This window comes from Bidens hawaiensis, unplaced genomic scaffold (genome assembly GCF_021521415.1).
Source record: "Bidens hawaiensis isolate Kalapana, Puna unplaced genomic scaffold, B.hawaiensis_p1.1 tig00032406_1, whole genome shotgun sequence".
NCBI classification, from domain to species: Eukaryota; Viridiplantae; Streptophyta; class Magnoliopsida; order Asterales; family Asteraceae; genus Bidens; species Bidens hawaiensis.
Genome location: NW_027505247.1, coordinates 1 through 13,066, shown reverse-complemented (window position 1 = coordinate 13,066; position 13,066 = coordinate 1). Strand labels below are relative to the sequence as shown.

The 13,066-nt window shown below is 35.6% G+C and overlaps 1 pseudogene; it reads right to left on the bottom strand.

Annotated features, from left to right (window-relative positions):
* Positions 1 to 6,961: 6,961 nt before the first annotated feature.
* LOC143611810 (UDP-glycosyltransferase 83A1-like) lies at positions 6,962 to 11,197 on the bottom strand (annotated as a pseudogene).
* Positions 11,198 to 13,066: the final 1,869 nt, after the last annotated feature.

Genomic DNA, 13,066 nt, shown 5'->3' with positions numbered 1-13,066 from the left:
AAATTGCCGTTAAAACATAAATATTAATATAATTTATCAAAGACCGTAAAGTTTGTAATAAAACAATAACTAACTTATAAATCTATTCATTTAACCAACGTTAAAGTTCCGTTAGAATAGTCATTAAAAGTCGTGTTTATTCTTATTTATAGTTCATACGGATTGACCGCTTCGGTTTCCTTTGACGCCTTCGAGTTATTCTTATTTTCTATTTTCACGTCAATTACTAAGGTGAGTTTTTCACCACCCCTTTTTAATGTTTTGTTTTGGGGTAGCATATGTATCCTTATAAAAATTCAAGTATTATTTCTCCTGTTACAAAACTACAATTCGTATATGGACTTGTGTGTTACTTGTATTACTTGCACGAATATTACTTGCACGATTAGGAAGCCTCATTAAGTATGATCATACGCCCCCCGTTGCATTCCGGTCCATTTGTATCTAGTGGAAAAGGGCCTCATTATCCAAGTACGTTGGTTGTACCAACTGGAAAGGAATTACTTGCTCGTTTACCACATGTTATGAATTGTATGGTTTTTATGTACGTATTTAAACTGTGGAAACTCACCAGCTATATTTATAGCTGACCATATTTTATACATATGTTACAGGTACCGTGATTAGAGGATGAAGGACTTGAAGACACTTAGAATACTTAGGTTATTTAATAAACGAGACATTTGTTTTGATTATTGTTTATCTTTGATTTAAACTTGTATTGTTTACTTGATTGAACTTGTGTACTTGGCTATTTAATGAATTAATGTTATTATGATCACTTAATAACATTAAGTGAAGGACTTGAAGACACTTAGAATACTTAGGTTATTTAATAAACGAGACATTTGTTTTGATTATTGTTTATCTTTGATTAGAGGATGAAGGACTTGAAGACACTTAGAATACTTAGGTTATTTAATAAACGAGACATTTGTTTTGATTATTGTTTATCTTTGATTTAAACTTGTATTGTTTACTTGATTGAACTTGTGTACTTGGCTATTTAATGAATTAATGTTATTATGATCACTTAATAGTGCCACGTGTGGTTGAGCAACTTGTACGTCACACTCGGGCGTTTCCGCTTAAGCCGGGGTGTTACAGAAAGAGACAAGATGGAGGAATTGACTAATTCATGATGGAAAGAATGTTAGAGTAATCTTGTAATGTAAATTTGCGGTTCTAGAACGTAATTGTGAATTTACAGGTGCATTTGAACTTTAATATGATTTTTCTAAATCAAGTTTTTGGCAATATCTTCACGAATCTTTGGAATACCCGCCTACCATTGGCTAACTTTTCCAATAATAGCGATTGTCACTCCATTATTATGGTCGCTTAGTTCGAGACTATATACAGAGAGAAATGTCGATTGTCACTTTGTTGAGCTGAAGTTGGAGAAAAGTAGTTGTCATAATCTAAATTGTTCAGGAAACCACCGACAAGGGTGTCCGGATCCAGATCAAGTAAAGGTTGAAAGCAACTGTTCAACAAAAAAGTTATGTCGATAACCGAATAAAACCGTTACAATTCCAAGTTAGAGATCAGAATTTGCTAGAAAGTCTCACTTTGAAAATAGTTAATCAGATTTGACAAAAGGGAAAGTTGAGTCTTTATTATATTGGACCTTTCGAAATCGCATATCGGATTGGTCTAGTAGTATGCAGACTCGAATTACCTTCAATATTTAGTAGAATATTAAGCACGTTCCACGCATCTAATCTAAAGAAATGCCTATTCGACGAATCACTAAACATTCCTGTTAACAAAGTTCGAATGGACATCAAGCTTCAATTCGTAGAAGACCACGTATAAGTTAAGGATTGGAACATCCAGAAACTTAGGCGAAACCAAATCAAGTTAGTCAAGGTCCGTTAGAATTCAAGATTCGGATCCAAGTTCACCTAGGAATGTCAAGACCAGATGAAACAGATATACCCTCACCTATTCCCTTTATAATCTGAAACCAGTACTAACTCCAAAATTTTTTAGACGAAAATTCTTAAAGGAAGGGAGAATGTGACGCCCGACTAAAAATTAGCCTAATCCTATGGCTAATGTAACCGTGCTTATGTAAATAAAATAGTATAATAAATAAAGTAACATTATTTTAGTCCAACATAATTTTAGTCCAAAAACTCCAAATATGTGTGATATATTTATTTACGTTTGAAAAGTTTAATTTTGTCGCGTAGCGGACACTACGCGAAACGAATACCGGTGACGACTTAAAAATAAAAGTTAAATGTCCAAAGTATCTAGAATAACTCGAAAAATTAATATTATGATAAAAACATTAGTAATAAGTTATAAACTTATTTTTACAAGGTTCGGTTCAAAATATTTAAATAAATTAGCGGTTCAAAAGACAGTATCGGAACTGTATGAGCCCGAACTCAACCATTACCGAAACTCAACTTCTTTAGTTAGTATTCTCAGAAATTTAGTATCGGATCCAAATATCTAATTATCATAATTTAGAAACATCAATTGATTGGTTAAAATTTATGAAACGTAGAATATCGGATATAATACTTAAACCATTAACCAAAGCCAAGACAAAACCCATCACCATACCACCACCCAAACCGTCCCCACCCACCCTTAGTTTCTAACCAAATAATAATAATAATAATAATAATAATAATAATATTATTAATAATAATAATAACCTAAGCCTAGTTTGTGTTGGAGAGCTAACATACTAACACATGGAACCTATAGCCTCCTCCTCATTCCACCACACAATCCTAAGTACAACACAACACTCTACTACCTTTTCCTCTTCTTCACTATAACCGGCCACACACACACCACCACATTTATCCTTACCAACCTTTGATATTATGATCAAAAACAGAATCTCAAGAAATCAAGCAAGTATGGAGGTGTAATGTTTAGATAGGAGCATAGGAACACCAACACAAGCACACATTTAAGAGAAATTCACCATCTTCTTTACTTTCACCCAAGAACCCAAGGTAAGATTCACCACAAAAGTCTTGTTGGTTTGATTTTGCTACTTGATATTTCACAAAAATGATCAAAGATTGACATTTAAAAATGAAACCTGATGGATGTATGTGTGTGTGCGTGTTTTTGTAGGTGTACCTTGCACATATACATGCATACATGTATATTATACTTTCTACTTGATATTAATGGAATTCATGTTGCTAATGATTTTGATTGAAGTTGCTATGTATCTTGTTTATGAAGTGGGTTTTGGAAGTTTAGAGAGAGAAAGTAACGAGAGATGGGTAAAGAAAAAGAAGTAGTGGGGGTAGTGGGTGTTTTAAGTTTATTAAATTGACATGCATATTTGAAAGTTTGATTTTAACTCTTGAGAATTTTAGAAATACTATTTTAATTACTTCTAATGAAATATGATATGATAATTATTTATTGAAAACATGTTAATGTTAAAATATGGTAAGAATTTAGAATAGTATGCTAGAATAAGAATTGTTTTTTTTTTGTTAAAAACTTGAAACTTGTTGGTGAAATTGTTGATGAATTTGAGCTACCCATGAATCATGGGTAATGGAATTAGTAAAGTTAAATTTTGCTAGTAAAAATATTCTTCTCACAAAATGTACAATTCATAATGCTCAGGGTACATGTTTGCATACACATGTTTGAAAAATGACAAACATTTGAATATAAATAATGGTGAAATGAAATCTCATTATTAGAGCGTTATAAATGCATCATGCCTCATGCAAAGTAGCTAGTCCATGTAATTTTACATAAGTTCACCTTTGAGCATGGTTACTTGAAATTAGTTAAAACTTGCATTTTGTGACACATTTTAGAAATTTTAGTTCTTAATAAGTTAGAAACGAACATATTTTACGCTTAAAGTGTTTGGTGTATTTCGTTGACACAGTTTGCTTATCGGTAGCTTAAACGGTCGAATGGTTTGACTTTTTAAAGCGAACCGACGCGTCTTTAGGAACTATTTTAGAACAGCCCCTAAAACTTAAATAATGTTATACATTACTCAAACTAACTTATACATTAATGATAAGTTAGTAAAACTTGATCCTAGACGGTTCGTGTCGCGAGAACCGACATGAAAATGTTAAAGTTGCTAATTTTGTGAAAATAATAACTAAAATGAAAAATAAATATTTCTATAAAAGATCATATAAAACTTAATACATTTCATTCAAAAAGTAGAGCTTTTCGAAAATTTAAAACAAAAGGTTTCACATGAAAAAGTTAACCGGTTCGCCTTAAGTGCGAAACCATCAAACCGACGAAACCAGTGAAAACAACGTTAAAAATATTTTTTTTACAAAGCTATAAACTAATAAATTATCGAGCAACTAATTTATAAATTTAAATGATAATTGTTATAATAATAACACTGTGTTACTTGTTACTTTATTAATTACTTGTATACATGCATATATTGATACTAGTTATTATTTAAGATATATATATATATATATATATATATATATAAGTTAGGATCTTGCGTGTTTGTGTGAAAACGTAGCTTGGACTTGAAACAAACTAAAAGTCGTCAACGGGTCGATCGAACTTGAACTAATAAAAAGAAACGTTTTAAGAAAGTTAAAACGTTTGTGTGAAATATTTTAAGTTGAGCTAACAACTTAAAATGTATAGATTATTAAAAACGTGTACTATATTAATAGGACACGAGGTGTTTTGACATATCTGACGTTGTACCTACCGAAGGTGAGTTTCTCACAAATCCCCTCGTTTTAATAATCAAATGTTTTATAAATGTTTTTGGGGGAAAGACACATTTCGTAAGCATTTTATTTTACAATTGTATTAAATGTAGTGGGTTAAATCAGACTGGCGTGAAATACTTAGGTAAGGAAACAACTGCGTAAATATAGTATGAACGCAAAGGTAAGGAAACAACTACCCGGTCGTTATAACCGTTAACCTTGTAGTAGGACTTAGAAATATTGATAGATCTATCGGGGTGACGCCCTGCCTACCGACCAGTCGCTCTGGTTAAATGTTGGGGGCAAATATTTTGAGTTTGGCATGTGTCGGGTTATAGGTTTAAATTCCTTGCGTGTGTCATATTTCTTGCAAACTTATGACTAATACACTTGTTATAATAATAAAATGTTGGATAAAGTTTGAATTGTGGATTACCTTCGTAAGCGTTCGAAGATGATTATACATATTGACACGACTGTAAGTCGTTAACGCGATTTTCACTATTTCAACGAAAGTTGACTTCGGGCCGTATGGACGAAGTGGTATTTATGGAAATAATTAAACAAAGAAAAGCTTTGTTTCAAAATACATGGTTTTAAAAAGTGAGAACTCACCAACCTTGCGTTGACAAAATATTTTAAATATGTCTTTCAGGTAAATGAAAAAGTGGAAGCTTCGTAGAGGGCGTGGGAAATGATGACGTGTGTGTTTGAATGGAAACTATTGACTTTTCAAAGTTTGGACTTGTATTTGAATAAAATCATGTATTATGACACGTGTAAAAACTCTGATAGTTGAATAAAGTCCAAATTATGTATGATATGTAAATGTGATTGTGATTGGCTGAAATGGCGTTTTTCATAACCCGAAACGACTTAGTCAATGTCTTCCGCTGTTTAATTAAGATTTTCGGGGTGTGACAGTACGGTACCGGTATTTCCTGAAATTTACCTTCAATACCGGTACCGTACCGGTACCAGTACCAAAATTTGGCGATTTTCTGGATCGGTATCTTCGATACAGATACCGGTCGGTATCGGTACGGTACCGAACTCATCCCTAGTTTACTGCACTCGCTCCATGGTTTTAATATAGTATTCCAATATTCAAAACAATATATCAATCGTTTCTTCTTTCAAGTTTTTATTTAGATTATGAATTGTGATTCCGTTTTGCGTCATTCTCACCATGGGTGAGTGGTGTGTGCACGTGTGATGGATATTATCTTTTGGACCCTGAATAGTATGAGCAAAATTAACAGTATCGTATATGATATGGTCGGGTTTGGGCGCCTGAGGTCTCCCAGGTAGCAACCCTTCTCTCCATGGGCGTGTGATTTGTCTACATTCCATATAAGGCTGGCATATCTCGTATATCCGTACACGATAAGACACAAACACGAAACATGTATACCTGTACACGACACAAAAACTTATCGTGTACCTATATCCCAAACCCAAGCACGAACCTACTAATACCGATGACGTCGCTGCAACTGCAAGGAGGCCGAACTACCCAAGAATCGGACATGTGGAAAGGTAGACTGGAGAATCAAAAGACTGTAACTACTGGAGATGTGGAGGGAAACCACCGGACTACCCGAGATCCGGATAGGGAGAATTAGAGAAGAGTATTGTGCCCTGTATGCTTGACGTTGGATTGAAACGACGTGTCGTGTTCAATTGTTTGGTATAAAAGTTTAGGTTATTTAGGGTATATAACATACTTAACTGGTAAACGGGTATTTTACTTGTTTAGACACGGAAATTAACATGTCGATTCGTGTATACCTATTTAGTACACGAAACCTGTTAAGGCCATACATTATACTTGTTCAAGTCATTTTAGTTCGTGTCATGCATTCGTGTATCGTTTATAAATTGTCAGCCCTAACTCTACAATCTCTAGATTCTTTTAAAATATATATTTGCTATTAGGGAAATTATATTGTGTATGATTATTGTGGTTAACATTGATGTACACCTAGGTTTACCAACATTGAGATCTTATAAGTATAAAAGACTACATTCACATTAATTACCCTTTCTTGAATTTCAATTGTACTTAAATACTCGTTTTACCTTATGCATTTAGTAACAGTGCATAAATTCACGGTGGAGTAACATACATAATTTCATACAAAGTCGACATGCGTTTTGAACTATATGAAAACAATAGAAAAGAAACACACATGAAAACAATTAAAATCATAAATGTTGTGCATTATCATTTGCACGTTTCATTCAAACAATTAAGCATGAGCATTCCCTTCCTTTACCCAATCAATGAAATTGTTGAGATTTTTGTCGGAGGAATTTCCCTTTTGCAAGCACTCAAATCACTTTTTCTTGCAAATCCAAAACATTTTGTTTGATTGTGTCGTTACTGAGAAGTTGCTCCACTTTACTCTTGATTTCACCTCTTGTAACAATACCTGTATCATCTTTGTTTAAACCCAAACCAGTTTTCCAAACATCACATATGTATGTCTTATCAAAAAACTGATCGGCAAAGTATGGCCAACACAAGAAAGGAACGCCATTGCTAACACCTTCCATGGTAGAGTTCCAACCACAATGACTCATAAAGCAAGCCAATGATGGATGGTTTAGGACCTCTTGTTGGGGTGCCCAATTGACGATTTTCCCAAGAGTACCTATGTTGTCCATGTAGCCACTTGGGTAGACATAGTCCATACTGCCACTTGTACTATGTCGAACTACCCACAAGAATGGCCTTTTGGTATCTAAGACTTCCAACGCTAGCTCTTCAAACTGTGTATGGTTGAAAATTGTGATGCTTCCGAATGCCACATAGATGACAGAGTTGATCGGCTGCTGATCAAGCTATGTTAGGCAAGTGGAGTCTTCGTCCCAAAAATGGCCTACTTGCTTTGTTGAGTTGTTGGTCGCCAAAAGTGGACCAATTGGCAACATCTTTGGAAATAGGGTGAATGCCCCAAGCTCCAGCTCCATGGCTGAATTGCAAATTATCTGGTCTGCTATTTCTGTTGCTTCCTTTCCCTCAAGAAATAGGTAATCAAAGAAAACTTGGTCCATGATTGGGTCTCCCATTGATACCCGTACAAACATTGTAGGGTCCAAGAGTGGCATGGACGTTGATAGCTGAACCATGTCATCCTTCAAAATTTTTCCTGAAAGGAAAGGAATTTTATTTGGGTGCGTACCTTCTATTACATAATATCCGCTCGATAAAAGCTCGGACTGAGTTTGAACGAGCTCGAGTCTAAAAAATAATTTGCTAAGTAAAAGAGCTTGAGCCCGAACTTTACTTATCGAGCTCGAGCTGGTTTATAAGCCTATTTTTTTAATAATTTTTACTTAATAAATTATATATATATATATATATATATATATATATATATATATATATAATAGTTATTATATATTTTTTGAAAGGCCAAGTATTACTATAAACCAAACAGGATTCCCACAAGTTTCCAGAACCCATAACGTATTACAAACAAGAACGACGAAATATAGTTATAGTTATTACATATATATAAATAAAACTAGGCAGGTGCCCGCACGATGCAGCGGGAAACATATACCTTGGTAATCATGTAACAAGTTTATGGGTGTTCATTGTTTGATTTAAAACCGTAAAACCGTTCAAGCTGGTCATAGGCTTGATTTTACGGTTGATTTTTTTCATTAACTTTTGGCCGGTTGTTTTCGGTTTTCGACGAAAACCCGTTTCTAGCGGTTATACCCACTGTTTAAGTTTGGCTTTCATACTTTTTGTGAGGCCGTTACAAATCCGTACAACATTATAATTTGAGTTGCTTTTATTGCTTTGTTTTCGTTATGTGAGTTGTATAATGGAGAACTGAATTTGTAATTTCAGAATTTATAAACTAAAACAAAACATGGATTGTACTTTAATGCATATTTTTGTGTTTAAACATTTTATTGATTTATAGTTACATATTTGAATTGTACATTAATGCTTTAGTGACTTTTACATTATAAACCGTACCTCGGTATTGAATAAATTTTATATGGAAACGTCGACAAAAATAAGTACGATGCATCGGTAAGCTCCGTTTTTTCCTTAAACGTAATATATTTAAAGATATAGAAGAAAAATAAGAAAATATATAAACCTGCCAAATACATGAGTAAAGATGAGAGGTAAAAGTTGTAACAATTTCTTAAATTTATAAAAGGTTAGTAAAGTTTAAGGGCCAATTTTATAACTATTTTCTAACAAATTGAAATTACGTAAAACATATTTTGTAGTGGACAACTTTGCCCCTATGCTACATGCTTTATAGGGTATACATAAAGCTTTGAATATTGTAAATTACTTAAAAATCTTGTGTCTTAATTTGCCCATGAGTGCTACATTATATATAATATAGACGGATGGTCGTGCGATGCGGCGGGGAACAAGAATTCTAGTAATCATGTAAAAATTACGGATGTTCAGTGTTCGTTTGAAACCTTAAAAACGTTTAAACCAATCATCACTTTTGGTCAGCTGGTTTCAGAATGTTCAAACCATAGCAAACGGTTTGGTTTATGCTTTATACTGAAAATTGGCCATATAAAACCGGGCCGATCGGTAAACTTATTATTGAAGCTCAATGTGTGAAACCAAACCATTAGTAGCGATTCAGTTTGAATTTTCAACGATTCAGTTTCAGTTTTCAATGAAAAAAATATGAACCGACGGTTTGACTTATTGCTTAACTTAGACGCTGTTAAAACCGAATTGTGAACACTCATACTTAACATCCTAATTTTAATTGGAATAAGCTATAGCAATACCATACACAAATTAAAGACAATAAAATGCTCATTTTTATGGTATAATTTTCTTTTAAAAAATGTTAACATATGAAAAGGTTACGGCCGCTGGAAAATCGTTGGTAGGAAGTTGGTTAACAATTAAATTTAAAAGAAATACATTGGTAGAGATGAAGGTCCAAAGTTGTAACTATTTCTTAAATTTACAAAAGTTGAGGAAAGTTGAGGGGGTAATGTTGTAACTATTTATATGCATATTTTTAATGGACAAGTTTGTCCTTATCTTACATGCTATATAATGTGTGCATTATGCATTATAAGTTGTAAATTACTTAAAAAAAAGGTGTCTTAATTTACCCATGACTTATGTATTATATATAATATAGATATAGATAAAAACTATAATTATAAATATTAATAATTAAAGTAGTTATATATGTATTTAAATTAATCAATATCCTGTATACTAAACATGCCTAGCCCGAGCGAATCTTGAGCGTCAATGAGTTTGGGATGGGCTCGACTCGTTTACACCCATAAGTTAAAGCAATAGCGACGACCCTAGTGAAACAGGGGCGCAGCTTAGTTAGGGCCAGGGGTGGCCCCGACCCCCTCCGTTTTTTTCGCTTGGTAGTGTAAATTTATCCTTTTTCGGCAGAAAATTTTTATACATAGTGTAAATTTACCCGTTTCCGATCGAAATTTCGAGTCCGACCCCCTCCGTTTTTCGCTCGGTAGTGTAAATTTATCCCTTTTTGGCCGAAAATTTTTAGATGGCGTAAATTTACCCGTTACCGACCAAAATTTTGAGCCCGCCCACCTCCGTTTTTTCGTTCAGCAGTGTAAATTTATCCTTTTTCAGCCGAAAATTTTTATACATAGTATAAATTTACCCATTTCCGACCGAAATTTTGAGCCCGACCCTCTGTTTTTTTGTTCAGTAGTGTAAATTTATCCTTTTTCGGCCTTTTAATACATAGTGTAAATTTACCCATTTCCGACCGAAATTTTGAGCCCGCCCCCCTCTAGTTTATGAATTTTTTTTATATGTATATTAAGTCCGGCCACCTCAACGTGTACGTCCAAGCTTCGCCAGTTATATGAAACACGACTAGTATTAATCCCTATGTATATGCAATATTTGAGTTCCAATAAAAAGAATTCGAAAGAGAAGCTTAATTAATTGCATTCAAGTAACTAAATAGTTTTGTACGCCAATAAAAGGTTATCTAACCTCTAGTGTTTATAACTTCATCGTCAATTAGCTTCTGAATGCTCATGGCGACGGCCACAACTGCAGCCGTGCATGGAGTAAAGATTGCTAGTCTAATACCCATCTTCCGAGCAACTTTTCCGACCCATCCCATGCAAAAATAGGCAACGATGCAAGTAATTTTATCCTCATTATTTTTGTTGATATCATTTATTAGCTCTTCTAGTTCGGTGGGCATGAGTTCAAACATTGCTTTGGTCAACAACCCAAGATCATCCCTATCGCCACTTGGTCCCAACCCGTCCGAGATTGTAACCATGTTCATGGAATCAATCGGGGCATCTATATCTGACCAAGCACTAGTAACCCGTTTGTGAATGAACTCGGTGTTCACAAAGGTGACCTTGAGACCGTTGCGGATAAAGGACCGTGATACCTCCATGAGAGGAATCACATGGCCTTGTGCTGGATAAGGTATTACTAGAACATGAATATTTGCCATTTTGGTTTCACTGGGAGTATGCTTAACCAGAAGCTTCAATGGGTGGATATAAATAATCGATGTTACAACTATTGGTTGATTTTGAAGTCGAGTTATTTATGGAAATTAGTTGGTAAGCAACCAGTTTGTTTTATGTGTAATAGATAATAATTTAATTTTATAATGTTTTAAATCGAACAATTTTTATTATTACACCTACATTAATTGATTAAAACGTTTATTGTTAAAACTAATTTTTAATATCGCAGACATACTAAAAAAAAGGTAAATAAGTCAAATACAATAATTTAAGAATTTAAGTATGAGTTAATTCGGGTTATTTTTCAGCTAATTAAGGGCAAAGATGGGATTTCCAGAAACTGTTCATGAGTCGAGCCCGAGTCAAGTCAGGGTGTTTTCGAGCTCGGGCTTGAAATTAAACAGGGTAACTTAGTTAGGCTCTAGCTTGATTTTGAAGTTAAACGAGCTTAAGATCAAGCCAACGAGCCGAGCCATGACTTGAGCCGAGCCAGAGTCGATTTTGGCTCGGTTACAAAAATGATCCAAATCAGCTCAGGATGTTTCAAATAAACTTTTTATAGCTAGCTTTTTTCGAGCGAGCCACGAGTCCGAGCTTCGAGCCTCGAGCTTTTTGAACAGTCTTACCGGAAACTGTGTGACGAACTGATTATGGGTTAGACTTCGGCATGGTTCAAAAAGTTAAAATTTTGAGTCGAAAGCCACTCTTCTTCGGGTTGGTTTTGAGTGAGTTTCTGTTCAAGTTTTGACACTGAAGAGGTAGGTCCCAGCAGAGCCCAGTTGGACCCGCAAGACTCACCTCAAACAGGGACGTCTGCGCAGAAACCAACTGGATCCGCAGGACCAACCATGCTCAGAGACGTGACGTCCTTACGCGCAGTACGCAAGCTGGTCCCGCAGGAAATGCCTCCCAATGGTGAAGGACTCCGCCTGTCCCCGCAGCCTCGGATACAAGCCATTAGGGAAGGCCACCCGCGCAGCAGGGCTACACGCACAAGGCACTTAGCTCTCAACCATTCAGTGTCACCTGAAGGAATGAGCGAAGCCGGGAACAATCCCGCACAAGGGCGGGAGGGGGAATACTCCCGCCCAAATAAGCCAGTCCGTACGATACAGGAAGATCTTCTGTACTGTACCTGACGAGGTATGGGAAAAAGATCTGACTAAAGATACGACAGCTTATGGACAACAGTATGGCGAGCAGCATGCCCCTACACTGTATGTCACTATTAGCCGCTGCCTACTCACCAACTACTGCCATACCACGTGCGTAGCCGTCAGTTGGTGGAACAGGAATAGTATACAGCAGGCCTGGTCGCTATCAGCCGCTACCTACCCACCAACTACCAGCAGGGCACGTGCGTAGGCTACTGTTGGTGGAACAGGAACACTGTTGCAGCCGGCCATACCTCTTTGGAAACCTACCTTCGGCTATAAATACCACAAATGGTATGACCATCTGATCTTATCATATCTTATCTTATATCATCATATTATACCTGATATCTGCTCTAGCAATCTCTTAATATACTTTCATATTTAAAGAGCAATCTAGTCTGATTCTCACGCCGGAGGGTGGTCACAAGGAGGAACCCCCCCCCTTCTCAGTGACGAGCTCACGGTGTCTGTTTTGCAGGTTATCAGAAGAACCATCTTCCAAGGGTCTAACCCCTCGTGGGAAACATCTCTCCAACCCCCAGGTTACCAGTAATCTGCCCGGGGTCCGGTTAGTGTTTCTTCATTGGCGCCATCCGTGCATAAAGCTAGAACTTTATTTTTCTCCAGTTTTTTCAAACTTTCTACAAAAGATGGTTAGAGAAATTCCGGTAACCACAACCCCAGCTACTGGGG